This window comes from Falco biarmicus, chromosome Z (assembly GCF_023638135.1).
Source record: "Falco biarmicus isolate bFalBia1 chromosome Z, bFalBia1.pri, whole genome shotgun sequence".
Taxonomy (NCBI): domain Eukaryota; kingdom Metazoa; phylum Chordata; class Aves; order Falconiformes; family Falconidae; genus Falco; species Falco biarmicus.
Genome location: NC_079311.1, coordinates 32561885 through 32575246, shown reverse-complemented (window position 1 = coordinate 32575246; position 13362 = coordinate 32561885). Strand labels below are relative to the sequence as shown.

Genomic DNA, 13362 nt, shown 5'->3' with positions numbered 1-13362 from the left:
CTAAGGAGACATGTCAGGTTAATAACACAGGTTTTGCTGACCTGAGTCAAACATACCCTTAATATCAAAGAGGATCTTGATCACACTTTTCTGAGGGAAAAGTTTTTCATAATGAGAAGTGATACCTAGCTATTTTTTCTGTTGCATCTGATGTCTGTTAATAAACAGGACAACAGGGTTGTTATGCTTATGTTTAACATTCGGGTCCTATCATATGCATCTGTCCTTTAAGAAATGCTGAAAGATTAACTCAGGTCAGGTTTGACAGCCTGATCTTCAAGGATCTTATCTGCCAGTGGAGTCCTGCACATACCTGTTGTGATGGCATCACTAGTTCTGCAGCTTGTGCACCCTCTGTCTTCTTTAATGACCCCAGTACAAGGCATTTCCAGTGGGCTAACACACAGGCAAAGAAACGAGACTCCTTGGCAAGACTCAAGGCAACCAACTCCAGATTTCTGCTGGGAGATGTGTTTGTATGCATGTGAGTGTGTGTGTGTTGAAGGGGGGAGGAATTTACAGGAAAAAGTTGTGTTAAAAAATACAACAATGTGGAGGGTGTCTGCATATCTGTTCAGTGAACTTATCTAAATATTCACTTTTCTTCCCTTTCTTTTCCCCTTCCCTTCCTCCCTTCTCTTCTCCTGTTTACTGTCAGGAAGGGCCACCTCTGAAGGGCCAATTCAATACAGCCTGGCGCCAACACAGACGGACATCAACAACAGTTCCAACAGTGAGTCTATTTGCAATTGGGAAACTCCTTGATATGGTATTGTTTTATGTGCATGTAAAACACGCAAGAACTCTGCAGAGGACTTCTAGAAGAGGGAGAAGGTAGATTTGTCATGCCTAGCCCCCTCTGGTTGGAGCACCCTGCAAGTTTTTGATGCCTCACTAAAAGCATTAGATACTGATGTGTGAGGGCCAGTGCCAGGGCATTTTACCAGCCAAACAGGCTTCTGGAGCTGCATGCTGTTCAGAAAAAACTGGCTTCCAAGGAAGGAGATACTTAAGATACTTCAGCTGACTAGAGAAGAAGAGGTTGGAAGCCATGCACAGAAAAGTCTCTTAATTGAATTGTTACTTTCCCAGCTTGGGAGAAGAGCTGCCAATTTCAGATTTGGGTTCTAGACAGGTGAAGAGACCTTGCTTTCAGTTTTGGGGTAATTTAGCTGCTATCACTTAGATTCTCTGGTGCTCCCTGAGCACCTGGAGGGGGAAGATGAGTCCTTGCTCTTGTATAATAAGATCAAGGTATAAAAATCTCTTTCTTACTATGCATGCTCACAGTGTTATCCAACACTCGTGGTCCCAGTCCCCAGTGACCACTTCCTCCAATACATGTGTTGGGGAGAGAGACTTTTTATGGGGTTGTAGGAGGGGGGGAGGGAAATTCATTACACAGAGCAAATTAAAAATTATACCTGCTCCTCAATGGTCCTAAAAGGTACTCCTGCCCTACATTTTCCTCTTGCTGACTCTCCTGGGACCAACAAGCTTTGGCCCAGCATTACAGAGAAGGTAGCTGAGGAAGGAGGGAGTGGTTTAAAGGAGAAGTAGACAAGTGAGTGAGCTGGAGGAGTTGCAAAGAGGTGACAGCAAACAGAGGATATCAGAAGGGAAAAGAGATGGCAGTGAAAAGACCCAGAGAAAGCACTTCTGGGTCTCTGGAACAGCAGTCTGAGGGCTGAAAATGTCTCAGTGAGCTGTTTTTTAGCTAAAGTGTCTGGCCTGAGATCTGGAAAAAGTCTCCATTCACCCTCCACTTCAAAGACAGTAGGACAAATGATACCCTCTGGCAGGAGCTGAGCAAGCAGATTCTGTCTGCCACTTATTGAAGACTGACCACCAGAGCTGTATGATTTGTAGCACCTCATTCATGTAATATAAAGCAGTGCACTGTGATTGGATTAACTCTGTTTTTTCTAGCTGCATTGGTCTCAGCATAGTTTAATATTTTCCATGTGTCTATTAAACACTGTATCTTTGGTATATATATGAAGATGCAGGTTTTAATTAATATATTTGAATATATTTGTTAAAATCATGCTCACAAACTGTAAATGTAACTGTAATAATGTTATCACATACAATGCTATAATCTGATTTTGTGCTGCACAGTGAACAATGGAAAATCTACAGCACAGACCAATGTCTCACTGGTCTGTGACTCAAGCAAAGAATTGGTTGTTTATTCTTACCATACTTCTTTGCCTCAAATGCTTGAGTAAGTCATACTGTATTTCTTCCCCCTTTTAATTTTCTGATGGTTTGCTTAAGTCCCACAGTTTGTGCAGTCTCATGATCTCTTCTGTAAACTGTTGCTTGGAAGAGTTGCTATCCAGGGCAGTGCATCAAACCAGCTGTTTAGGCAGCTGTATCGATCTCGTGAGCACTTCTGTGTGTCAGTAAGCATGTGGACATGGGCCTTGAGATCAACAAGAAGACTTACTGTGAAATTGCCACATGCAGTTGAGGGACCTAGGACTCTATCTGTGCCAGGTGGAAGTGATTTTAAAACATTTTGAAATCTCTCAAAGATAGGAAGCTAAACACCAGGGGAATTCAGGCTGATGTTTGGTTTGTGGTAGGATACCTTTAGCAGTCAATGAGTGGATCTGAACTGCAACACAGGGCTTATGTCTTACCAGGTCCTAGAGGAAAAGAAATACAGCAACAGAAAAAAGCAAAAGCCTCAGACATGTACAGCCCCATGGTTTGGGAGAGGATGTGCTGCAAAGCACTTTCGAGGGTCTTACCTCTGTGAAATACAATACAATATAATATCTTTCTTTTAGCTCACCTAGTCATCAATCCTGTATTTGTCTAGAGCAGCACTCTATTTTTGCCTTTTTTTCTTTTCAAGTTGTTAGAGCAGTTAATCAAAATTCAAGATGGATTATGATTAGATCTCAAACCCTGCTTTGAACCTTGATTGATTTTCTTAATGTCCGCTGTGCTTCCTATCTAGGAAGAACAGTTTGAGGTTACACTATGTTTTTTCATGGGAAAATTCAGGCAAGAAAAGCAACAGCATAGTAATATCAAGCAGGTAAGCTATTGGGCAAGACTATTCATAATGTTCATCCAACACATCTTCCTCTCTCCTGCCGCATCCATTTGTATGTAGCCTCTTCCTCTCTCCTGGTCAGAAACCAGACCTCCACAGTTTAATGTTGAAATTATTGTAGTCATGCAATCCTTGGAGATTCCCAACAGCATCTCAAAATGTTGTTAGGACTGCATTACTATAATTATTGTTGTTGTTGTTGTTATTGTTATTAAAGATGGTGTCCTTTGAATGACAAAGCCTTGTACAAATAGGAGATTATCTAGGTGGACAGATTAAAGGGTGAGAAAAAGGAAGGGATCTAAGCCCTGTAACTATGTAGAAATGTCCCTCTGAGTGTGGGGCAGTACTGGAATAGGGGCTGAGAGAGGTTTTACAATCCCCATTCTTGGACATACTCAAAACTTCACTGAACAAAGCTTGGAGCAAGCTGATTGAACCTGGAAGTCATGATTTGAGCAGGGATTGGACTCCATAACCTCCAGAGGGCTCTTCCTGACAACATCATCTTCTAATTCTATTATCTGTGGTAAAATCAGTGGCAAGGTCCTGTGTATTGAGGTACATATAGCTTGATACTTGGTCTAGCACCTAAGCTGCTGAAAATATCCTCCCTCTTTGGAAATAAGATGTCTCCTTCAACTTTGGAAATAAGCTGTCTCTTCCAAAACCACTAGGTAAATGCCGTTTTCTGGTAGTCTGCAGTGGACAGGAGAAAAACATCATGGAATTTTGTGTATCAGATTAAAATGAAGCCTGCTATATACACAAAGTAGCTAGATTTTAGGAAAAAAGGGCTGGAAGCTGAGCTGGCAATCTTAAACAGGGAAAGACATCTTGCTCCCCGTAAGACTAAGACTGAGTGAACTTTCTCAAGGACAGAAGAACAAATCTGTCCTTTCACAGATGTCCTGGGGATCAGAGCTAGAGGCATCTCACTCTGACAGCATTGTTCCTGTTGTGTAGCTAAATTGAATGGGTCAGGTCCTGGGGCTGTCAATCCAGCTAAATTTGCACCAGAGTTTAGAAAGGAAGTAGATATTCTCCAAGGGCTAAATGCCAGTGACTCTGATGTGACATTGTGGTAAAGTTCTGGGCTCTTTCAGTGGGAATAAAGTACTGTTGCATTACTGTAATGAGTTGTGGTATCACATCCATTGCTCTTTTATTGTGTGTTTTCAAACCCTAGGCTCCCATTTGGTTTTGAGGGACACCAGATTTTTAGTTCTGAATGTCTTCTTTATCTTTTATGTAGTGATGAAAATCAGAACTGAGAGCTCATTATAAATTTCTGCTGTGCATACTGAGCTCCTAAGTATTACCTGAGGCAGGGTCTGTAGGAGGAGGTAATACCAACTGACACAGATGTCAAAAACAGACTGATTTTCTGACACATTAGTCACTGTTCGTATCTGAAACAGAAGCAAGAAATTTCAAGTTATCGTGCTACATTCTAGGTTTCTTGGCTGTTGCATTTTAGTTCTTAAAATTCCTGTTCAGAATCCACTGAGACTGCTTAGGTAGCTGCTATTCATTTTAGTGGGTTTGGGGATAAGTAAAATGTCAGCAAGATTAATGATTATAATTGAATGTAAAATGTTTTCTGTTTTTTCTTGCTATCTATGATATTACTAGGTTTTTTTAGTGGCCATTCATCGAAAAGCAAACTAGCTGACTCCCTGAGACATTCCAAATTGTTTCTGCAGTCTGCTGATGGCCACCAGTTCTGCCGGCAGAGTTCATAGAGAACATTCAGAAAGCAAATCTATATCACTAACAGCACTGCTGCCAGTTGACTTTGTTATTACAAAAGTTAAATCCTTATCCTTTCTATGCTCTGACATACACACCGTGATGCCTGGATTTTGTCAGCGTCCTAATCACGTCTGTCACAATACAAATTGGATGGAAAATCTTCCACAGGAGCATCCTGCCCACAATTTTAACATTAGCCAGAAATAATTGTGCAGTGTCTTCTGTGGAAGCATTTAATTCCATCACAGCTGCCAATTTCAAATGATTGGTTTTGTTCCAGTTAATAGGAGCTGCTACAGAAATGTCACTTTGGCACAAATTTTGGTGCTGAGATCTGCAAGAAGCAGAAAACCAGCAACCATGGAGAGAAAGGGTCTGTCTGTCGTCATGTGGAGCAGCTTTTAAGGATGGTGGGATAGCTGGACACCACTTGTTTGCAGTTACCAGCTCCTCATGCACATAGAATTTTATGCACCTGAACAACTTGGGAGTGTATTTGTGACAGGACAGGGGCATAATGTTGTTGACCTCCTTCTGAGATGATAATGCATGCCAGCGCCAGGTTATGGCCCTCAGGGTACCCATCTACAAAACTAAAACAACACAGAAAAAAGTTTGCTTTTCCACGTGAGGGGGACAGGAAGAGGTGATGGCAGAAATCAGACAAGAGCACATGCCAGTGCTCAGTGGGAGACTGGCATGTCAGGAGAGTCTCAGCAGTGTCAATGCCAGTGTAGGGTGAGCCCCAGCAAGAAGTCTGTGTCTGTTGCTCAGGATGGGGGTACAGGGAAGGGGCACTCATGAGGTTCAGAAAAAGCAGAAGTTGGTCTTTTAAATCAAGGTGTTAAAGCTGTGAAATATTCAGGGTTGTGGGATAATATTTTTTTAGTGACTGCCTCCAGGTGATGAATTTAAAAGACAAAAACATGCAACAATTGCTTTTTCTTGTTGTTGTTTTTTACATATTATAGCTTGTATTTCACAGATGTATTTCACAGATATTCTGAAGCCTGTTTACATGAGGACACTAGGTCAATAGTATCTGAATTAATTTTTGAACTGCATTTATTACACAGAATTAGAGACTGATGGGGGCACTCTCACTCAGAATTTAGCTAAACTAAAATAAAGGGTTAGATTCGAGAGCAGGGTGTGAAAAGCAATGAAGACAGAAGGAGAATTTGCCTTCACCTGAATTTTGTGAAAAGCTCATGGAGATAAAATGCTATAAATCAGGTCTTCAGCCAGTATAAGTGAGCATTATCCAGTGATTTCATTCAGGTGTTCAGTCAGGGAAAAATTGGTCCTCAGCAGGCAGTTAACCATGCAGAGTATGAATGCTCAGGAACTGGCTGGGATGTAGGAAAACAGCAGAAACCGCAGAGGTTTACAAAAGCACCTGTTGTTTAGATCAAGTTAAAGCACCCTTTGGCTTTTCCAGCTTTGTGCAGAAACCAGATTATTGTAGTTTTTAAGTCAGTAGTTTTGCATCTGGCTGCTTCTTTTGTGACCAGGACAAACAGGGCATAGTAGAAAATGCAAAATGGAGTAAACTAAACTTGGAGAAATAGACACTTTTGCCTTAAAATAGAAGAATTCATAGGCAGTGGTAGAAATTAAAGATAGCAGTTTCACAACATGCAATTAGACTGTAGAATCCACTACTATTGAAAGATTTTGAAGGGTTTAGTTAAATTCAAAGTAGTGTTAGCAAATTGTATGAATTACAAGAATACCTAGACAGATGATTATTAATTATGATGAAAATTCTGGGAAGATTATTAGATGCTGTTCTTCTGGTGTTATTCTAGTCTGTATCAGGATGAGATAATCTAACAGACAGCCAACCTGCAGTAAGCAGAAAATTACCTGAGAAATACCTAGGACTGATCACTCTGAGACATAAGATTTGGAAGACCTTGGGTCATATTAGGTTAATGGCTGGACTCGATAATCTTAATGGTCTTTTCCAACCTAAACAATTCTCTGATTCTCTATTCAGGCTATCACTTGGTCTAGCTTCTTTTTTTGAACTCCCCCATCCTTATTTTAGCTGAGTTAAGCCCTTCAAGTGTCCAGTTGCTGATGAGTAATATATTTTGATCATACCGATTCACAGTGACTCAGGAAACCTGACTTTTTAATGCAACTTGTAGGAGAACCATGTTGAGCTAGGTGTGCTTGGAGCCTTAATATTGCCATAAATAACGGTGCTGATGAAACAGGTGAGTAGGTTTAACTCTTAGCCTAGCATGAAGTCAGTGATCAAGATAAAGTTGGAACTGTTCAGTACTGTCATAACAGCAGTGTGCAAGTTTATTATCAATGTACTGTGAAAACGCAAGCTGTGGGAATCGACAGGTAGGTTTGCTTGAAGGATCCTCAGGGCTGCAAATAAAGCATCTATGTCCAGGTCTGCTAGGGCACATTATGCAACAGACTTTCTCCTCAGCAAAGAAATTGGTGGACATGAGGGAAAATGCTGCTTTCTCTCCTTCCATGACTCACAGGGGAAGAAATGCAAAGGGGTTTATATGGGAAAGAGCAAGAGCCAGGAGTAATGGTGCTGGTCACTTCACATCTACCTTTCACATGGCAAACCCAGACAGTCCCTGTTCATAGACATCTTCATTGTGAACAGCAAAACCAAGGATGAGAGAGTAAGTTAGTAGTCATTTAGTGGAGTAACAAGCATGTCTTACAAATTAAAAGGCATGTGACATTGAGTGCCTTGTGTGGACACCTGGTAGCCACTACTTGCAGAGGAACTGAAAAGGGAGAATGATGCCTCATGCAAAAGTGCCGAAAGTTTGGGCCATGTTTTGCTGCCTGCATATCTTCCTAAGACCTTGTATGCTTCTGGCCAGCTCTAAGGTCTCCCTTTTCATTGCCTTCAACAGTACCTCAAACTGCTGTTACAGGCACTTATTTCTTCTCTGGTCTCAGTGTGCAGAACAACTTTATATCTGGAGAGTTCATCCCAGCAGTCAGCAAGAAAAAGCTAGTATGCAGCAATTTGAATAGGAATTCCTCAGCACTCTGACTTCTCCTTATCTAGAAATTACAAAGGAATTATTGCAACTTAGTGAGTTAAGAAGTACATTTAAAATACCTCTTATTTAGGTGTTTTTTTAGTTTATGTCAGTGTAATAACTATTACTATTCCACAGTAATTAGGTTCGTATGAAGTATTTTACTGGTTGAACTGCAAAAGTTTAACTGGTTATGCATTATTTATGCAAGTAATTTATGAGAACTTGTGTCATGTCCTCTGAGTGATGTTCACATCTTATGAAATCCCAACATCATCAGTAAGCATCTGGTGAAATCTTTACAGAAGTGCTTGTCCTGGGAGCACTAGAGCAGGAATTTAAAATTGCTCAGTATATCCAACAAGGGTAGTTTTATAGAATGCTTTGGGTTGCAAGGGACCTGTAAAGATCATCTAGTCCAGCCCCAAACTACTTTTCTTGTTTGGAATGGCCAAGTCATTTATGGTTATGTTTTTCTTTTTTAAAATGCAATGTTTTCACCACATCATTGTCCTGAATTATAAAATTACGCTTTCTTTTTATGATACAAACATAATTTCTGTGCAGTATTCCTCAGCTCTGAAATAATTAAACATTATAATTATGTCACCTCAGTCCAAAGTATCCTCTACAACTCTTCACAGTTTTGTAAAGGAAGAATTCAAAAAAAGGAGACCTCTGCTCATGCTGTAGCATTTTCACATCAAGTTCGTACTTGTATGAGGAAGAAGAACTTCGAAAGGTCAGAAGACACCATAGTTTACAGGCTCTTTCTGTTGTGGCTGCTGCAGCTCTTTTTCTTCTTTTGCACTAGGCAGGTACGGTCTGATTAAACATAACTTGGATGTGACAGTTTCCAAAGGATCAGGTTTGAGAAAAGCCAGGAGAACAGTGTGGCTGAGGTGACAATCTAACTGCTTGCAAGCCAGCAGCTGCTCTCATGCTTAGATACAGTAATTTTTAACTCTAGCTTACCCAGCTGAAAGGTGCAAAACATCTTTCAAAAAGAGCAGAAAAATTCAAAAACGTTGTGAGATGCACTAAGAGCATCCAGAAGTTGTCCAAATAGCAAATAGTCAGGGGCCAGCAGGCAGTGTGAGCACAAGAGGAAAGCAAGCAAGCTATTGAATTTAACAGCTCATAAAGCAGCAGGTTGTATTTCGTGAAATAAAATGGGACATGTTCTGGAACTTTTTATATAGGTATGGATTGTAGCTCAGGGAGAGAAACACCTCTCCCTCCCTTTCTTTTCCCTGGCTCCCTTTATTCATGCATAGCTAAGTGTTGTGGGCTGCTGGCTGCCTGTAGGAGTGAGTCCTTGCTTCTGTAAAGCCCAGTTGTGCTGATAGGGCTGTTAGTGTGAACTGCCCAGGGACACTTGTTACTGTTGTAGACAAGATTTTGAAGGATGAAACTGCTTCAGGAGCAAACAGTTACGCTGGTCAGACTAGATTGTCATTATGGATCTTTCCTGATTCTTAATATGCCTCACTTATAACAAGAAGAAAATATTTTTCTGTAAGAGGGCAACCTTTTACTTCCTCCTTTAACAATCTCTACACCAGCCCACATGTAGTCATCTCTGTCACAGGGTAACTCCTGCCATTGTGCTGACTAAGCCTACAGAAATGCAAAGGGAATTCTGTGTATGCCACACTCTACCTGTTCCATCTCATAGATGTAACCAAGCTCCTGATTTCATAGAATCAGAGTCATAGAATCATAGAACCATTGAGGCTGGAAAAGACCTTTGAGATCATCGAGTCCAACCGTTAACACAGGACTACCAAGTCCGTCACTAAAACACATCCCTAAGCATCACATCTACACATTTTTTTAAACACCTCCAGGGATGGTGATTCCACCATTTCCCTGGGAAGTCTCTTCCAATGCTTCAACACCCTTTCAGTGAAGAAACTTTTCCTAATATCCAATCTAAATCTCCCCAAGTGTAACTTGAGGCTATTTACTCTTACGCTGTTGCTTCTTATCTAGGAGAAGAGACCGACCCCACCTGTCTATGAACCCCTTTCAGGCAGTTGCAGAAAGCAATAGGGTCCCCCCCTGAGTCTCCTCTCCAGACTGAACAACGCCAGTTCCCTCAGCCGCTCCTCATAAGGCTTGTGCTTCAGACCCTTCACTAGTTTCACTGCCCTTCTCTGGAGGACAAAGTACAGAAAGCCTAGCAGGGCAAAAATGGGATGCAAGTGACAAAGTATCTAGTGGGGCTGACAGAAATTCAGGAGGGAAGAACAAAGAAAGACATGCCACTTACAGCCTCTTATGAAGCTACTGTAATGACTTTGGCTAATTTCATATTTTCAGTATGCTGAATTAAGTCTTTCTTCCCACAACCCATCTCCCCCAAACCCCACCCCGTGATTTTAAATGAGCTATAGCATTTGGGATTTGCTTTCCATTGCTAAAGTGTTTACAAAGAGCTTCTTGCCACTGTACTCCAAGGCTAATAATAACGCAGGGCTGTTGGCACAGTCATTAGAATGAGAAACAAGTTTAGGCTGCACTATCCTCAAATTAAATTAGTCATGATCTCTGCATGTCCAGTCAGCCTTCCCATCTTCTAGCATCTCTGGGATGGCTCTGCTGCATGGCCAGCCCCAGTTACACCCTGATGTTTGCAAAGATGGCTTATCAATCCCTTCTGTGCCTGTTAGTGGCCTCCTCTGCTAAACACATCTGTAGGTATCCAGGTGATCTATCAAAGAAAGAAGAGGGAAAGACGTGGAAAACCCCTTCCGATAAAGGTCTCAACATGTTATTGAAGCACCGTGGGCCTTCATAAGCACTACTTGTATGTGGACAGGCCAGGTGTTCAGGCAATGTGACAGCTGTTCTCTCCAGCATCTGTTGTTATCCCATTACACCTGCTCAATGCCCTGAAATTCAACCTTAGCTCAATACTGCTGCATCTTTCTCCTTCCATATCTTCACACTCCCCTAAAGCCATCCAAGGTCTCGGAGGTCAGTGCTTGCCCCAGCTCCCAGCCATGCTTCCCTGACTCCTCACTCATGCCATCTCTGCCATTCCTGCAATTGCAATAACTGACTAACAAGCCAGTCAAACCCTCCTTTTGCAGGGGTATTTTTCAGGTGAATCACTGGATCTGTGGGAGAAGAGACTACTAACATCTCTGCTCAGGGAAAGGCTGACATTTCAGCTCAACCCTTATTAAAGTCCAAACCAGAAAGGTATTAGGAAGACTTTAGTGAGGGGAAAGACTTCTACAAGTGGTCAGTCTAGCTGTGAATTGCAGCACCACAGAATAACATTGTCTGTATGTCACTCACAATACTGGTGAAAAAGCAAGAGCACTTCAGGCCAGTTTGGGCATTACTGGAACACCTCAATCCAAAGGAGACACTCAAGCCCATGTCTGGTGAGGTTTCACAGGACTGCCTTCCCAACAGGATGACTTGACTTTTCTTCCCATTGCTTATGCCTGTTGCCAAACAGTCCTCACTGATGGGGGCTTCTGCAAGATAGCTGTTATCAGAAGTGCAGGCAGATTTCTCTTACCATGGCTGCCTGAAGTGATTCTGCATTCTTACCAGTCTCTTCAAAATGTAATGCTTGCCCCTGCAAAACATAATTAAGATAATTACCCACCAGATCAATCTCCTGCTGGGTACGAGTTCTTTCATGCATGTGGTCTTTAGATCAAGACTGGATTTGGGGTAGTCAGGGACTGTTTGTTTCTACATGGATTTCAACCACAAGAAAAGCTACCCTGTCTTCAGGGGTTTGGCTTTGTTAGGCTGTGCAGTTGGGTCTAGGCTTTACTGACAGGGCAGGTTCGCTGCTTTCTGAGGGATGGGAGGTAGGAGGCACAGTGCAATCTAGGCTATGGCTACAGGAACAAGCTGCCAAGATAATCCAGCATATATCTTTACAGAATGTCAGGTACTCTCTTTAAAATGAGTGCACCATATTCTGTCACCCTATCACCAATGTAAGGCAGCTCTCTCCCTATGGAAATGCTTCTTGTTTAGAGTAAGAGGAGAAGTCAAGTTTTCCAGGTGTCTATCATGTCTTAAACCTATTGGTATGAGGTAAGGAGTTAAGCCCCAAGACTTTTTCTGTCCTCCTTCCAACGAATGCACAATGGTTTCTGTTTTGCTTGCAGAGAAATACCTCACTTCTCTCCTTGCTAATCCCATTTGTATTGGGTTTCTTCTCCCTCTCTGATACAGAAGGTTGCCAGCATGTTCATGCCCAGCAGGCATCAGTTGGTGTCTGTTCTTAAATTCAAAGCACATAGCTGTGCCCTCAATTTCCATTCTTTAGAAACCCGAATGTACCATGATTAAAATAGACTGCAAACAGATGCTTGATGATAAAGAGGTCTCATTTGCTTGTACTAATTGCAATTTGTGCTGTGAGGATTTTATGACTGTCTAACAGCTAATCTTTGTAAGAGTTCAATGAATCTGCTGGGCTTGGGGCTTTGGCATGGCCATGGTAGGCCTGTGGTTTTGATTTGTGGAAGTTTTGGATTCAGAGCTCACTGAACAGCCCAGAACTACTCAGCCATGGGAACTGACAGCAAAATGCATAATCTGTCACACCCTCCTGCTGCAAATTTGATATGTAGGGACATCCCTCTTCCACTTGTATCCATCCTGCACTGCTTTATGCACTGGAAAATTGGTCATTTGACTTCTGGATGTGAAAAGCCTTCCTTACTGCAGAGTTTAGAAAGGATCCTTCAATTTTCTTTCTTTCATACCAATTGAACTTCAAAGAGCAAAGACCAGAAAAGGCAGATGGGGGCAAAACAAAGTGGTCTTTACAAAGACATCACTTAAAATCTCTTCCAACATCAGGCAAGAGCAGGTCACAAGCTATGAAGGGAAAAGGCAGATGTGGCCCTGACTAGGTATGTAGACAAGTGTCTGAAGCAATTCTGATGATGTTGTTGATAGTTCAGCTGTTCATATGCCCCCCAAGAGGAGCCTGGTGGCTCAAGAGAAAGAACAGAATAGTGTCTCTCCTCCTGCAGCCCCAAGGCTTGTCCTTATACCAGTCTTTGCTGTCAAGTTCTGGGGACACACCAGACCAGCCCTACTCACTCTAAACAGCATTGTACATCAGGAGCGAGTCCCTCCACAGCAGTCTGAGACCGGTGTGGAGAGAACTGGACTTCAAGTGAAACAAAGCTCTCTATTCTTCTAGACAGAAGTTATCTGTCCTCCCAAGTTTCAAGATACATGAGCAGGTCTGCAGGTGCCCTGCCAACACCCTGGCTCTCAGCGAGTGAGCCAGCAGCACCCGAGGCTGATGCTCCAGCTGTGAGTGCGCCCCAGGCTGCAGTGGGACTGCAAGGGAAGGTAGTTCTTGTTTGTTTTCCTGAGCACTCTGTTAAAACTTTGAATCCTGTGTCAAGAGTAAAAGCAAGCTGCAGGCAAAGTAGAAGCTGGCCAGGCATGTGTTTTTTATTTTATTTGTTTTTTATCAGTACAGCAATTGTGGATGGAGTTGGAGTT

General features: G+C 42.1%; 1 protein-coding gene across 1 annotated transcript in view; it reads left to right on the top strand.

The window, feature by feature from the left end:
• Positions 1 to 663: 663 nt before the first annotated feature.
• The window catches only part of NRG1 (neuregulin 1), a 306774-nt gene continuing 294075 nt past the window's right edge, over positions 664 to 13362 (top strand). Inside the window, exon 1 of the mRNA XM_056325700.1 lies at positions 664 to 733. The gene's annotated coding sequence lies outside the window, so the exon portion shown is untranslated. The remainder of the gene's footprint in view (positions 734 to 13362) is intronic.